Genomic DNA, 14,754 nt, shown 5'->3' with positions numbered 1-14,754 from the left:
GTTGGGAAAGGGCAAGGGAATTACCAGGACATTCCAAAAACATCATTGATCTGCAGTATACACTTAACGTGTTATCGTTCACAAAAAAAAAAAAAAAAAAAAAAACACTAGACCATTTGTTAAACAAAGTTTTGCTAAAACAACCGGTGATGTAATTGTTGCGTGTTGGACTTTCAAATGGGAAGTTTTGGTTTGATTCCCCGTCAGATAGAATTATCTTTTCGCATAAAATAATTATTGCAAACAGAGATTTATCATCTGATGGAGAACTTACAAAGCATCACTGGCGATAAATTGAGTAAAAAGTGTGTGCGTTCTACATCATACACTGCAATGATAAGTATGTTTCATATTTATATTCGTCCCACTCCCTCTCTTTATTTCTCGACGTTTTCCTATCTTGTCTTTTCATCTTTCACTATTCCCTCTAGTCTCTCTCTCTCACACACAGACTTTGTGTTCCAAACTTAAAACGGAGCAAGAGCTCGACATGCCTGGTCTGGAATGTCTAATTAACTGGGAACTTCGGAGTCGTGTTTTTCGTGCTCTGGGGATAACATTTCTAGTCCTTGTCATCTTTGACAGAAATACTGTTTGAGCGCACGAAAATAAGTGAAATCTCTATTTTATCCTCTGAGTTACCGAGTCTCAGTCGAATTACCGAGTCATTACGGATTTGAAACTTCGACCAAGTTGTGCTCTACATCATCCGACTGAGACGATGATACGTTTGAGCTATAAAGAGTTAATTTTTTCTGTTCAAGGTTACGTTATATCCGGAAGAGATGAAATCAATGCTGCATGTTCGGAACATATAAATCTTCGGAAAAGACTAGAAAATGGTAACCTCTTTGGTTATTTGAAAACAGAATTTTATTTGTACTGTTCGACACAAAATTTATTTCCATCCAATAATTCAATGTGTTTTCTTCATGTTGAAATTTGAAACATACTACATCTAAGCGGAACATAAATTTTTGTTTTCGAACATTTGTAACTTTTATTACGATACAGTTTGGACTTTTAATATAGAGTATTTGTGATAGAAATTTAGCAGTAAAATAGCATTCTTTAATTTTCTCTTTCTTTCTTTCTCTTTTCGTTTTTTTTTTTTTTTTTTTTTTTTTTTTTTTTTTTGTTCAGTTTGAATAAGTAGTCTGAAATGGAGGATATAACCAACGCTACCTACTGGGTATATTAGAATGTGTTTCTGGATCAGTACGTCCAATCTGAACTACCGAATGACGCTGAAACAAAGCATGTGTGTTAAACTTTTAACATTATCCTAGACGTGTCTCGGAGTTCTACAGTTCTACTGGAAATTGAGTCTGCTATCCATTATGAAAATGACCTAATGAATGCTTAAAGCATCCTCTACATATTCGAATAGTTCTGAAAATATGTGCATAACAAACATTATTTCAATTTACCTGTTGGATTTCTGGAAACTAAACTTTATAATGTTAGGTTCTTTTCTTAGTACGTTTGAATCCACAGTTTCATCTGTTCTCCCTTTTTTCTTCTTCTTTTCTTCTCTCTCTGCTTTACTTTTTGTATCTGTGTGTAATAGACACCCTTTGCTTTCAACTTTTCGTTCTGTGTTTCAGTTTCTCCACAAATCAACTTATGAATCTTGTTTCATGTCGGGTTTGTTATTTCATTTTGTCGAAGCTAATGCATGTATAGTTTGAAATTAGAATTGCGCTCATGTTGTTAACTAATTTTAGTATTGGAGAGAAGAAAGGAGGAGAGAGAGGGGGTCTCTTTGCCTGACACGATTATGGAATAAGAAGGTGTATATTGAGTGGCCTAACTGAACAGCGTTAGCTGTAGCAATTTTTTTGATGCCGAGTGTACGAGCAGAGTATCTTCTTTTTTCTCTTCAGAATAAATAAAATCAGAAATATAAACTTTCTCCAAATTGTCTAAAATTTTCTCCAAGGAGAGAGATTGTGTGCTTACAGTTGGTTTATCCACGACTGTAGTTCGTCTACACAACATATATTTTATAAATAAACTGTGCTCTACTGTCTTGATAACTACGATTGAAACTAAAAGAAACAAATTCTTAACCAAGAAATATATACGCATTGAGATTTCATTCATAACTCATCTGTTCAGTACAATCTTTTTGGGCAGAATTGGGTACATTATATTTCAACAACAAATAAAGTTATAATTATTTAAATGACATCTTTGGAATTCCACCACACAAGATAACTGATATTCAGAAACCCACGCAACCACTTCAAAATGTTATTTCAGAAACGTCGAACTGAAAATTATTGTAATAAAATTCAACTAGCCAGTACCTGTTGACCAAGCAGCAACACCACATACTATTTGCTGTATATTTTGTCACATACTACCTCCTACTGCAAAGCAGCAACTTGTATAACAGTGAAACAAAGCAGTAGAAAAAAAAACAATGAACCTGCAAGCCCACAACAATGTTTGAATCAAATTAATACAATAGAGATTTAAAATAGACAACAATGACCGCAAGGTCTGAATAGGTTAACTCACATTCAAGAGATGTTTGAGTATCCATTTCGAAATATAACGCATGAAATTTCGAGAAATGGGTAGGAAGAAGGGTCGTGTGGCAATGTTACGTGAATAGTTCTAAAGGTAAGTCAGTATCTTGCAAATATTGTGGACATAATAAGTCAAATATGTATGCGAGAAAGTTGATAAAGTAGTAAAATTGTGTTATCTAGTAGTTACTCAACATAATTTGTTTATAATATTTTAAAAATTATTGGAAGTCTGGAATTTATGTAAAGTCGTTCTGAAGTGTGATTTGTACCATACTAAAGAGTTCGACGGCAGATATTAAACTCTTAATATCACTGTAATCATGTATTAAAACGACTGTGCATAAAGCCCAATATGTTTATAAGATCAGTAGTAGGGTCAACTTTAGAAAAAAATCACTTCCATGCAAATAAAAATTGTTTAAAGGTGTAAAAGTATGCTGACATCCTACACCAAATATTTTCACAACATATTTATTATCATATGAAACATTCTGCTTCCTCCAGAGTTGTTTTGATGAATGATGAGAATCATACTAAAGGTCTGACTCCTGCAGGAAACATATGTTAATGGAACTATTTACTATGGTACTAATAACGCTTCGGAATCACAATGCATACGGCCTAATGCAATTAAATATACATCTATGCTTACTCTCTAAATATAATAAAATATTAATAAGATAATATAAATTACCCTTCAAAATTTAAAGGCTACAGTAATCTTAACGAATTCTCTGAAGACAACAATAATAAATATACTGTGATAAGGAAGCGCATTTAATTTTGAAATCATAATATAATAGAATTTTCTTTTCTTTGTATATAAACTCACAGATTATTCCCCAAAATGGAAATACACCTGAAAGTTATTTTACCGGGATTTTTCGAATCACTATTTGTAACTACTATGGTGATTATCGCAGATCGTCTTTAACTGTTAACTCTTAAAAAAGTTGCCTGTCTTTTTCTCACAGAAAATTCTATTGGAACAAGAAAATTTATATGGTACTGACAATCTGCGTGCATCAAGAAATGGTTTTCTGACAAAGGACGGCGGAGTTCGACAGTGGACGTTACTGCGTTGCTTGATGTGGTAGTTCTCTGTGAGGAAGAGAGTTGAGTGCGAATTCCAATACCTCTACACTAAACTTGTACTTTCTTTTACATTTACACGTACATACATCCCTTCTTTTTTATACTCTTTCTTTTTTTTTTTTTTTTCATTTTACACTTCCCTATTTATCTAACTTTTTGCCCTTTTCTACTTGGATTTGAGCCCTCTTTCACTGTCTGTACTTCTTTCCCGATATTAACCTTGCCGATTGTGTCCTTTCTTCCCAATTGTACCCTTTATTTTATATAATTTTGTTCCTGATTCTAAATTCTCCGTGTGAGGTACACATTTGACAATTTTGCAATTTTAGCACACATCCCTAGCGAGCTGGTGCACGTAATTATTTGACTGGTAATGGTCTAAGACAAGACAAGACAAGACAAGACAAGGACGTCGAATTAGAGGAATTGGCAATATTATATGTGACAATTTAACTTTGACTTAAAATCTTCTCGTTCTCAGATATACGAAAAACAATTTTACATTTGTTGCCTGTGGGATAAATATCTGCGGTACTTATTTGTTTAACCGTTAGAGTGTTTTCAAAAAGAAAACATACCAACTTTAATTTACAGCGTGAGTTTATGCAAAATATAAATTCACAATGCGCCAGGTTTATATATTTAAAAATCAGGTTGGTGTGTCACGCTATGATCTCGTACTTCTAACAGTCCTTCTCATTGTCCTCTAGAATATTTTCTCGACGTATGAAAACATATATTTTGCATAGATGAACTTCACGCGAACCAACAGAAAAAATGTTAAATAGTAAATTCTTTCATGACTAGCGTGACAATAGTGACTTAATAATAATAATAATAAAACTTAGAGCTATGTTTGAATAAAGCGGTCCACGATTGCATAAAAATAGATTTACAAGAGAAAAAAGTTGACACAAATGAATTGTCCTGCACTTTTATTATACGTATCCACACAGAAATTCATTTAAAGAAAGTATTTCCCTCTGTTTTCACTGTTTGTACTTTCAGTAATGATTTTCGCGGTGTTTTCCTGCATTCTTCGGTGAAGGTTCACTTTAACAAGTCATCTTTAAAAACAACCAAGCTGTATTAGATGGCCATTAAAAACACTAATGACCAAAAACGTCTGTTTTACTGCACGGATCCTTAGTATAAGTAGTAGGAATAAAAGGAGAAGAAGTAGAAGTAAGAGCAGATTAGAAACCCTGAGGAGCGAGGTTGAATATTTTGTCTACATAAAATGGGGAAATTAAAGACTTGCCCATTTTTTTCCTATATTCCTGTTCGAATTTTTCTCCATTTGAAAGTAGTTACACACTTGTAGAGATTTTATCAAATAACTAGTTTCTGAACTTAAAAATAACGAAAACTGTGGGTTCGCTAGATGCGCATCTTACAGCTAAATGCGGATGTTATGTTCATTACTACTCTATTGAAATATTAATAGAAATTTCTCCTCTACATTTTATAAGGTAATTGTATACAACTACTACTTACCATTTTCCGTGCATGTGGATACTTCTTACTGTTGTACTAGCTACAGAAGTCATTCTATATCATGTGCGAGTATTAATGGAACACACAAGAAACCCAGATCATGTGTTTACACTTCTACGAGGAGTGTGAGGGGGGCGCGGTGGATCACTCTTAGAGGGTTGATCTCCGTTGCTTGGGGACCCAGGTTCGATCATAGCTCGCGCCGGTTGAACTTTGTGGTGGACAAACACCGTGCTCGTCTGTGTTCTTGAGGTTCACCCGTTCCTTCTACTTTCTTCATTCCAACATTTCATTCATTTCTCAGCATCACCGTCTCCTTTAGCCTAACCGGCATAAACGTTGGAAGTAAAGTTCAAAGATTTCATTTTTCATTTCATGGAGTGTGAATACAGGCTGATCTGCGTTTGTTATGTATTGTGATGCCACTTGTACATGAAATAAATCATTTTTGTAGGTAGTACAACACTAGGAAGTATACACGTGCGCGGGACATTCGATATGCGGTCAAATCTTCCCCACACACTCATACATTAAGAACAAGGGAACATTATTCTTCGTATACGATTTAAAGAGTGATATTCCTAAAAAGCACCTGAAGTACAAGGGCAGATTTCAAGAATGCAATAAAACACGACAGAAAGTACCAGGCGGAATAGCTCACACAATAACCACAGGGGTAAATTTCAGGAATGCAACGAAAAAGAAAATAAGGATCACGAAGAATTCATTTTCACATACCTCAAATCGTTCGTAGTTATATGGGAGCAACTTCCAGCAGTGAAACCTCGTTGCGAGGGAATACTTCTTTTTTTCTCAAAGAAAGTAGGCCAGATGTCCAATGACATGGTGTCTTTTGTTCTCGGTCCAGCTTCCGATACGGAAAATTATCGGTCGGTAATTTTAACCAAGAAATATAAACCCCTATAAAAGGAAATAACTAAAATGACCTACTAAATATCATAGAAGTGCTTAACGTTACGAAGTTGAAAATTCAAACTTTGATATGTTTCTTGCATTTTGTTGACCTAAAATAATAATTTGTAACATGTGAAGAATAATGTACTTTTTTCTTTATAAAAAATGTCACTAAAAACTAATTTGAGAATCACACCTTAAAACTGCCTGCAATGACAACCATCGTCAATTGCCGATTTGTAATATGATATTGAACACTGTATACAGAGAAAATTATCACTGGTTACCTACAATAGAAGACACAGATGAAAATCGGATCTTTTACAACTTGTGATATTCGTGGACACCACCTCTCGCCACCACCAAATCTGTGGATCCGTATAGTAAAACTGCACCGCTGTAGAAGCTGTATGTACCGTACCTACTACAGGCGCACATAAGAAAATATGATTAGAGATATGCAACTAAATAGCCCTAGCCTAAGGCAATCAAAGTTAGGGTAACATAATCGCACCTAAACTAAATTAATATTAAAATTACAAAACGAAATTTTTTCATCCTTTGCGGAATTAAAACTTGACCCCATAACTAAACATACGGCAAAATTACAATACAGAATACGGAAACGAACTTGCGCTAAGTGGACGAAATGCACGAATTTTAAATAGTGATCTGGAGGTATGAATTTAGAGGATCCGCGCGACAACTTAGCTGTTCTTCCCTAGGAAACGGGACAGTAGCCACTCTACATTTGCTCATAAGCAATAATATTGGAAACAAAGAACGGCAATTCTCAAGGCTGCTGGCCTTTTTTTCTAGGCTGATGTTTACTGTATGGCGGCCAGACTTTTCATAAAATCGAAAATGAACGTAAATGCAAGTTTGCTATTTTCTAATAATATTAGGTAGTTTACATTCTAAAAATTAGTTTCTTTCTTCTTTATTGTACTGTACATATTTCACTTTGAAAGAATATGGCGATATTAAAAACTACATTTCGTATTACGTAAAATGTACAAATAATAATGTTAACGAGACATACACGGAAGCACGTGCACTATACTTTACTTACTGTGTTTTATTTATAGTAGTTTTTTCTAAATGAAAGAAACATATTTTGACTCCACTTCATTATATCAACTTATAATGTGAATTCTTCCCTTGCTTGGGGTCCTGGTTCGATCACAGCTCGCGCCATGCGAACTTTTGTTGGACAAACACCGTGCTCGTGGTTTTTCTCGCGGTTCTTCCGTTTCCTTCCTCATTCCAGCATTTCATTCATTTCTCATAATCACCGTCTCTTTTAGCACAAACGTAAGACGAAAAACTGAAAGACTTCATATCTTTTTTTTTTTTCATAAATGAAAATATCGAAGCATGTTTGGGATAGAGTGCACTCTTTGCAGAACAAGTGATTTTGGATATCTTTTAATTTCTCTCTTAATTTCGCACTTATAAGATTTCCAATGTTACTTCAGAAACCGTAGCTGAGCGAGATAAGGGGTGAGGAGCCCTACGGGGCTCGTTTAGTTTCGGTTTCTATGAATGTTCTGAACAAAATGCAGTCTTATTTCATGTTTTATTTTAATTATTTATTTTTTTTATTTTATTTTATTTTATTTTTTTTTTACAAAGTGCGGTTTTGTGATGGAGTTTCGTGTAATACTAGCTTCCTGGAGGTCAGCATAGTAACAGCATATCTTTAAAAGTTTTCTGCAAGGATCTTCTCCATTGTACAATCAATCAATTGGAAATAATTTTCATCAATTCCAAAGCAATAGCAAGTTGCTGGTAGTATTGTTGCACAATGTGCAAAAATTGACCAGAAGCGTTGAAATATGTTAAATACCTCTGCATCAAAAAGACTACCGTCATGTTCGCTCATTTCCTAAGAGTATGGCCTTATGGACTTCGCCATTTTTGCCGTAATGCAACATTCACATCACTATCGGAGAAGAACACTAATAGAACAATAAGAACATCGGCACTTCACGTAGTAACTAAGTAACAGTTTATGAATTTTAGGGATAATCCAAGATCCTATCTCCGTACAAGTATAAAAGGAAAAACAAATTTAGATTTGAGGGACATGTTTATACGTGAACGCAGTCTCCTTACGTTTAGCCGCTCTTCATATATATGTGATTAGCACTCACAGTGCTGATATTTCATTCGAATAATTAGCAGTAGCAATGTTAAATTGACAAGATTTTCTGTGAGATTGAAAGAAACAGCTGAGTCCTATCGAAAATATCAGCTCGAGAGGTATCGTACCTCCCGGAGATGGTAATCACTGTCGTTTAGGAGTAAATTGTCTTGCAACTATTATACAGTTTTCCGTAAAGTCATGCTGCAATTTTAGGCAGTCTCAGGAATTCAAAGAAACAAGGTAGAAACGTGAAGTCCTCACCAAATGAAAGGAAAATTCCCAAGTTTCATTCTTATTCCGTGCAGTACGATGTGGCTTCGATTTTTTTCCGTACAGACATCTAAGCGATATTCAATTTCTTCCCATATACGGTGAGGACCTCTTCTGTAACAGAGTAAATAAAGTCTGATTTTCTTTACAAAATTATTAATGTCGTTGGTGCGTTCGATACATACATGCTGCTTCACATAACCCCAATGGAGCACTCAAGACCACGGGCAGGGTACAGAGGAGCATTTAAATAGAAGTATCAACTAAGACAACTAAGCTGTTTCAAATCTCATTAATATATCTGGTTATTCCATTCTCCGGTAAGACAGAGAACATAATGCTAGGGGAAGTTTAATGCATTATTTTGAAAATTAAGATGTAAAACTAGTTAAAATACCTAACTCAGGTCAAGTAGAATGCCTCACGTAATGGTCAAAATAAATTCGCTACGTATAGGTATCTTATCAATGTATAGACCACGAAGTACCACTACACCAGATTGTCTACTCTTCAGGATCTAATTACGCATGCCTATCCGCAAGTTGATTGTCTTTATATACTAGGCGACCTTAAATGTGATCAGCTTTGTCCTGGCAAGCATAAACAGCATATTTGGATCGTATCCTGGATATGTACGGTTCTGTCATACTGATTAAAGAACTTAGGATAACACAGTTCGGTGAATCGTTACCAGATCTTATTGTTAACGATAAAATTATCATGATAGCATCAAATGACGTTTGTCCACCCATTTTACCATCCGATCACTCAGTGACACATGCTATCCTGAACATTAAAAACCCACCAAGTAATTCTTTTGATATTATTCGTTATCGCAACTTTAATACATGTAATCGCGACGCATTTCTCCAAAATTCAGAAATTTTGAACTGGAAACAAATTGAATTTCATAATGTCATAGATGCTAAATTTATTTTCTTCAGAATTCTCGAAAACATCTATTCGATGAGCACACGCCGATGGTAACGGTTAAAGGTTCAAATAACAAATTACCTTGCGAGACTAGTAAATCGAAGCTGCTAATTAAAAATCGCGATTGTGCGCTCCGTAGATTCAAACGCACTAAGTTGGCTCAACATTGGGATGAGTACAAAGAGTTTTGTAGGTTTACTACGGCAGTTATTCGACAAGAAATGATTGCGTTTTTTCCCCTTCGTTTAATTATCGCTAAATACAACAAAGAGACTTGGCAGACATTACACAATTTGGGAATAAGTGGGAAAAGTTCAACATTAAACCTTCCTGAAGTAGTAATTTGTCGATGTCATAAACCCTTTTTTTGCTAAGGTTTCCGAAGTCTTACTAACAAGTAACGATACATTTCATAAACAAACAAATCGGTACATGAAATACACTGTTAGTGGAATTCCTTTCATGTTAAGACTTCTTCATCAACATGAAGTTAAAACAACAGTTAAGATTAAATCCAATGGCGGAGGTTTTGGTGAAGTAACACCACATATGCTTAAAATAGCTTCACTTTTTACCACATTTCCCGTAACTAATATTGTTAACTCACGTATCGAATGGTAAATTCCCTAATGTCAGTAAAATAGTTAAAATTCTGCTATTACCAAAGAAGCCTTGCATTAAATCGGTGACCTTAGACCAATAAGTTTACTGCCAGTTCTTTCAAAGGTAATGGAAAAGTTAGTGCTTCAGCAAATGGTTTCATATATTGATAGCTCTGGCATACTTCCGTCCGAGCAATCTGGATTTCACAGCACTTCTAAAGTTTTGTTAGGTATTAAAAAAGATGTGTTTCATGCACTAAATGACGAATATATGGTAATACTAGTTTATTAGACCTCTCAAAGGAATTTTACTTAGTCCAGCATGATGTTCTCTTAGCAAAAATAAAATACTATAATTTTTCACTTAATACCATAAAATGGTTCGAATCCTATGCATATAAGAGAAAACCACAAGTTGCTGTACGTAGATCCTTTCATTGCAAAATTTCTCTAGCTGCTGTTCTTGATAGAGGTGTTCCACAAGGCTCAATATTACGGCCAGTTTTGTTTACCTTATATGCTGCAGATCTCTTATCGGTTGTACAGCATTCAAAGGTGTACTGTTAGACGGACGACACTCAATTGTTTAAAAAAAAGCCTTGCGTCAGGATTACCACAGGTTGTTCGACGGTTCAATCAAGATCTTAATGCTATCAATAAGCGATGTGTTGATAACGGTTTTTTATTTATCCCTTAAGTGTACTTATACCGTTCTAAGTTTCGCTAATCAGCTGAATAAAATTGTAACTGAAAAACTAGAATTACAAATAAAGGACCTGAACATTGGATATTCACCTTGTGTAAAATCTTTGAGTACAAATTGATGATAAACTTGCTATGTATATTGACGTCTCTACCCATTGTTCAAAAGCTCTGGGAATACAATAAAACTTGTACAAAATACGAGAGATTCTGTCCAAAAATACCAACCTACTCCTAACACAAACACTGATGCTATCTTTGTTTGATTATTCTGATGTTATACCTGGCCCACTTCTTACAAATGTAATTCTATTTTGATTCGAAAGGTACAACATTTATCCATCCGCTTCTTTTACAATATCCGAAAATTCGATCATATTTTGCCTATTCTGAACAACAATGGCATGCTGGCAATATCCAGAAAACGACATTTGCATAATTGCCGTCTCGTGGGTAAACTTCTTAAAAAAAAGAAAAAAGAAACACGTCCCGCGTATTTATACACGGAACTCACTGCTAGGCCAACTATTCATACTCATTTACCACGAAAAAGAAATACGTTCGATATTCCGCACCATGGACTAAAGAAAATCTCTTTGCATTTTAAGTATTTTTTGAAAAGGTTTGAATTTATTATTGCCACCCCAGAGGAGAGGTAATGATTTCGAAATAATTGAATGGTTTTGATTCAAACCTTATAGCCGTCGATCCGTCCACTCTGACTCAGTTCTTGTGTTCTTTCTAGCGCACCTTATAAGAAGAGATAGGCTAATGTAACGGGTCGCGCCGTGTATTTTTGTGTATGTGTCATGCGAACATCAGATAAAACGATGCGCTTTTCTATGCACTCTCAGCGCTACAAACAACAGAACTAGGGCGGCAGAAGTTTCCAGTTCCATGATTGTACCGAATAGAAAATAGAGCCAAAAAGAAAGATACGAAATATAATCGCGGTAATATGGTAAACGGTGAACCAAATGAAGTAATTCTTAGCACGGTTACTGACATTAGTCAGCTACAAGTTACAAGCTAATTGTTTCATTGAGTTATGGCTCGAGCGGGTGCCAGTAGGAGTTTTCGGAAACAGTAAAATAGGTAGTTCTTCTGCAAGCTTCTCAGGGTGAGTTCGGTAATTGTTGTACATATTTATAGGTATTTCAAGATGGCGGCAAAATAGAAAATTTTGGCCGTAAAAAGCCGCGGTAATAACAGATGGTCGGCCTCAAGTCCCGATATCTAATCATTCAGTATTAGTGTAGCACGTGATCTTAGTCATTCCCAATTGGCAATAAAAAAATAATGGCGGGCTATAGAATAGTGGCAAAAAGGAAAATGTGAACACTAGTTAAAGAGCGGACCTAGCTTGTTTTTACTCACATATAGCAAGTATTTGATGGGAACAAATCTTTAGTAACCTAGTGAAATTTAGTTTTCTGTTACCATACCAGTATCCATCCTCTTTGATTGTAGTTAATATTTAATTAGGTTTGTATAACTTTAAACTATTCCCAAACATATCAGTAATTTGGTGTAATATGTACCTACTTCACATAGCCTACGTCACACCACAAGTCCAGAAAAAATAAAGAAAAAAAGTGAAGTGTACTACTGAAAGGAATTATGTGTCACATGAAAAAATAATTGCAAAAAACTATAATAGTGGACATAGAAGAAGTAGGAGTAATAATAATAGTGAGAAAACGGTAATCTTAATTATAGTTGTAACATCACGAATACAGTCAATATAGGAATGAATGCTCGGGCTCAAAGGAATTGCGCTCGTTGTAAGGCAACCAAAAAGAGAAGGCGTATGACGAGACAGAGGAGAACATTTTGAACTAAGTTTCATCAAAATTTGACAACCTGTTCGAAACTTACCGTCGGTCCGTACATACAAATAGACAGGCAGTGCGATCTATAATAAGGAGCCCAGCACCAGAAATTCACAACTTTTCATTTATTGATACTCGAATTTTGAATATTATACAACATTTCGACAATCTCAAGTACTCGAAGAGGTTCGAGTGGCAAATAATATATTTTCAAATCAAATTTCTATAAATCTTTAGTGTTATCGTACTTCCTTCAGTCACCTATATGAGAAGCTGTCTCCATTCGGAACTTTAATTAAAACCCTCGGAACCAGGTCCCAAGATTCTACATTTTCTGTCTATCCTGTTGTTGGCGATGAAGTTACGGTTTGTGGACTAACTTTGTATTGGATTCCAATCACCTTCGGTTGATGCATGTTTTCTTTTGCTGTCACTATCTCTACATATATCTCTCTCTTTCCTGAAAGATATTTTTAGCCTTGTACAAGAACATTGGTCGTAAAGAACTATGGGAAGAAACTTTTCTTTCACTTCATTTCAAGGGAGGCAACCTTCAAAATGAACATCATGCATATAGAACTATGCAGGTAGATATTATGTGCACCTATGATAACCTCAATTGCATTGTTTCTTCCAAACCCACTGATAATTCCGAACTCTTCAAAATGTTCGAATGATTATATAATATGAGACACGGGGATTTTTAATCATGTGTTGCTTGCAATCCATCAAAGACTCACGAGCAGTTCGATTGTCTCACACTCGTCAAATATTTCTAACATTTTGAATATCTCGAATATTACGAGTCTTGAACACTTGTAGTGTCTCGAACATTTTGATAGTATTGAAAGTTCGACAATTCTATAAAAAAAAATTCTTTATCGACGAAACTCTTATGAAATTTTATCAACTTTTTTTATCGATAAGTCAATTATCAGAAAAACCCTAGACTTCTTTAGCTATAATTTTCGAGCACACGCACGCATAGATTTTTACGTTTCCGCAAGTAACTCTCCCGTATACACTCTACAGACTCTCACTTACCGATAGACTATGAAAACAGTTTTTCTCCAACAAGCTACCGGTATCCCTAAAGTGATTATCCCACGAAGAAATGTTATACCATGTGTTGGCGCTACGTTGTACACACGGCGATATTCACGTTGCACTTTGGTCACACATTCCAAAATAGCAAGCAACAAAACTCTGACCTATTCCCTGTACCGTCCACACCTTGACTAACAACTGTGTTGGCTGCTGCGCAGTTCGTGGTGTTGCGTGATCACCTGTTTCCGCACATGCTTGCATATCATTTTACGGAAATTTGGAGAGTTTTCTTTTTATTTGGTGGGTTTCTCACTTTTAACCTTCTTAGTTTTTTTTCTTTGACCGCTCGAAATTGCACCATCGTTTTACGCACAAACTATATTAAATACCCAAAGTTATTCTGACTCAAACCACTACCTATGGAACAGAAGAAAAATAATATACTATTGTTTATTTGTAAGGTAGAATAACTTGTTTCTGCATTGAAAAAGAGAGAGATCCCCTTAAATCATTAGAACCTACTAATACAAATAGGTATTTATTTTAGTAAAATAAATTTATTTTAAAAAATGGTTATGTAGAATATAACATAGTTCTATCACCTTTTATTTTACATGAATTTTCAAAAGAAATTAAACTTTACGTTAGCACACATACCGATAGAACTGTTCGGTGTTAAGATTTGGAGATATTAACTTTGATGTTTAAAATATCGAAAAACGTCATTACATGGCTAAACAAAATTACCGCGATAGCCGATATAGTTTTATGTAACGTTTCATTTCAGTCAAATATACCATATACCTACGCTCGGAATATTTCCGTTGTTTCGTTAATTTAAGGGCTTTTACGCTGAAATCTGGAAAGTTAAAGTGGGTATATGCCCTATTATAACACTATATAAGACCTCTATAGCTGTTCTTTTGTTAGCCTTAACGGCTTCTGTGCGAAAAAATCGTTCATTTCTGGTAAGAAATCCTGTTGTTAAGATCCAACATTAAGCAGTAAATCCAAATCTCACATTAAATTGGTACTAAAATAAGCGCTATACATCTGTGTAACCAATACCATAATTTACTACAGGAAGTATCCACTGACAATTAACTACTGGAAGAACGAGAATACCCAAAATGGGCAAGACTTGTAAATCAACACCTTCAACAAACAACAAG

The 14,754-nt window shown here is 35.0% G+C and overlaps 1 protein-coding gene across 4 annotated transcripts in view; it reads left to right on the top strand.

Moving 5' to 3' along the window:
* The window catches only part of LOC145675810 (uncharacterized), a 52,956-nt gene that overhangs the window by 22,719 nt on the left and 15,483 nt on the right, over positions 1-14,754 (top strand). Inside the window, exon 1 of one of the 4 annotated variants that reach the window (XM_081746524.1) lies at positions 3,999-4,166. The exons of 1 other annotated variant lie outside the window; for it this stretch is intronic. The gene's annotated coding sequence lies outside the window, so the exon portion shown is untranslated. Of the gene's footprint in view, positions 1-3,998; positions 4,289-14,754 lie in introns of those variants that run through there. 2 more of the 4 variants (XM_081746523.1, XM_081746522.1) reach the window with 2 other exon arrangements.

Source organism: Thermobia domestica, chromosome 18, assembly GCF_964235325.1.
Source record: "Thermobia domestica chromosome 18, izTheDome1.hap1.1, whole genome shotgun sequence".
Taxonomy (NCBI): Eukaryota; Metazoa; Arthropoda; class Insecta; order Zygentoma; family Lepismatidae; genus Thermobia; species Thermobia domestica.
This window is presented reverse-complemented; position numbering and strand designations above follow the sequence as displayed.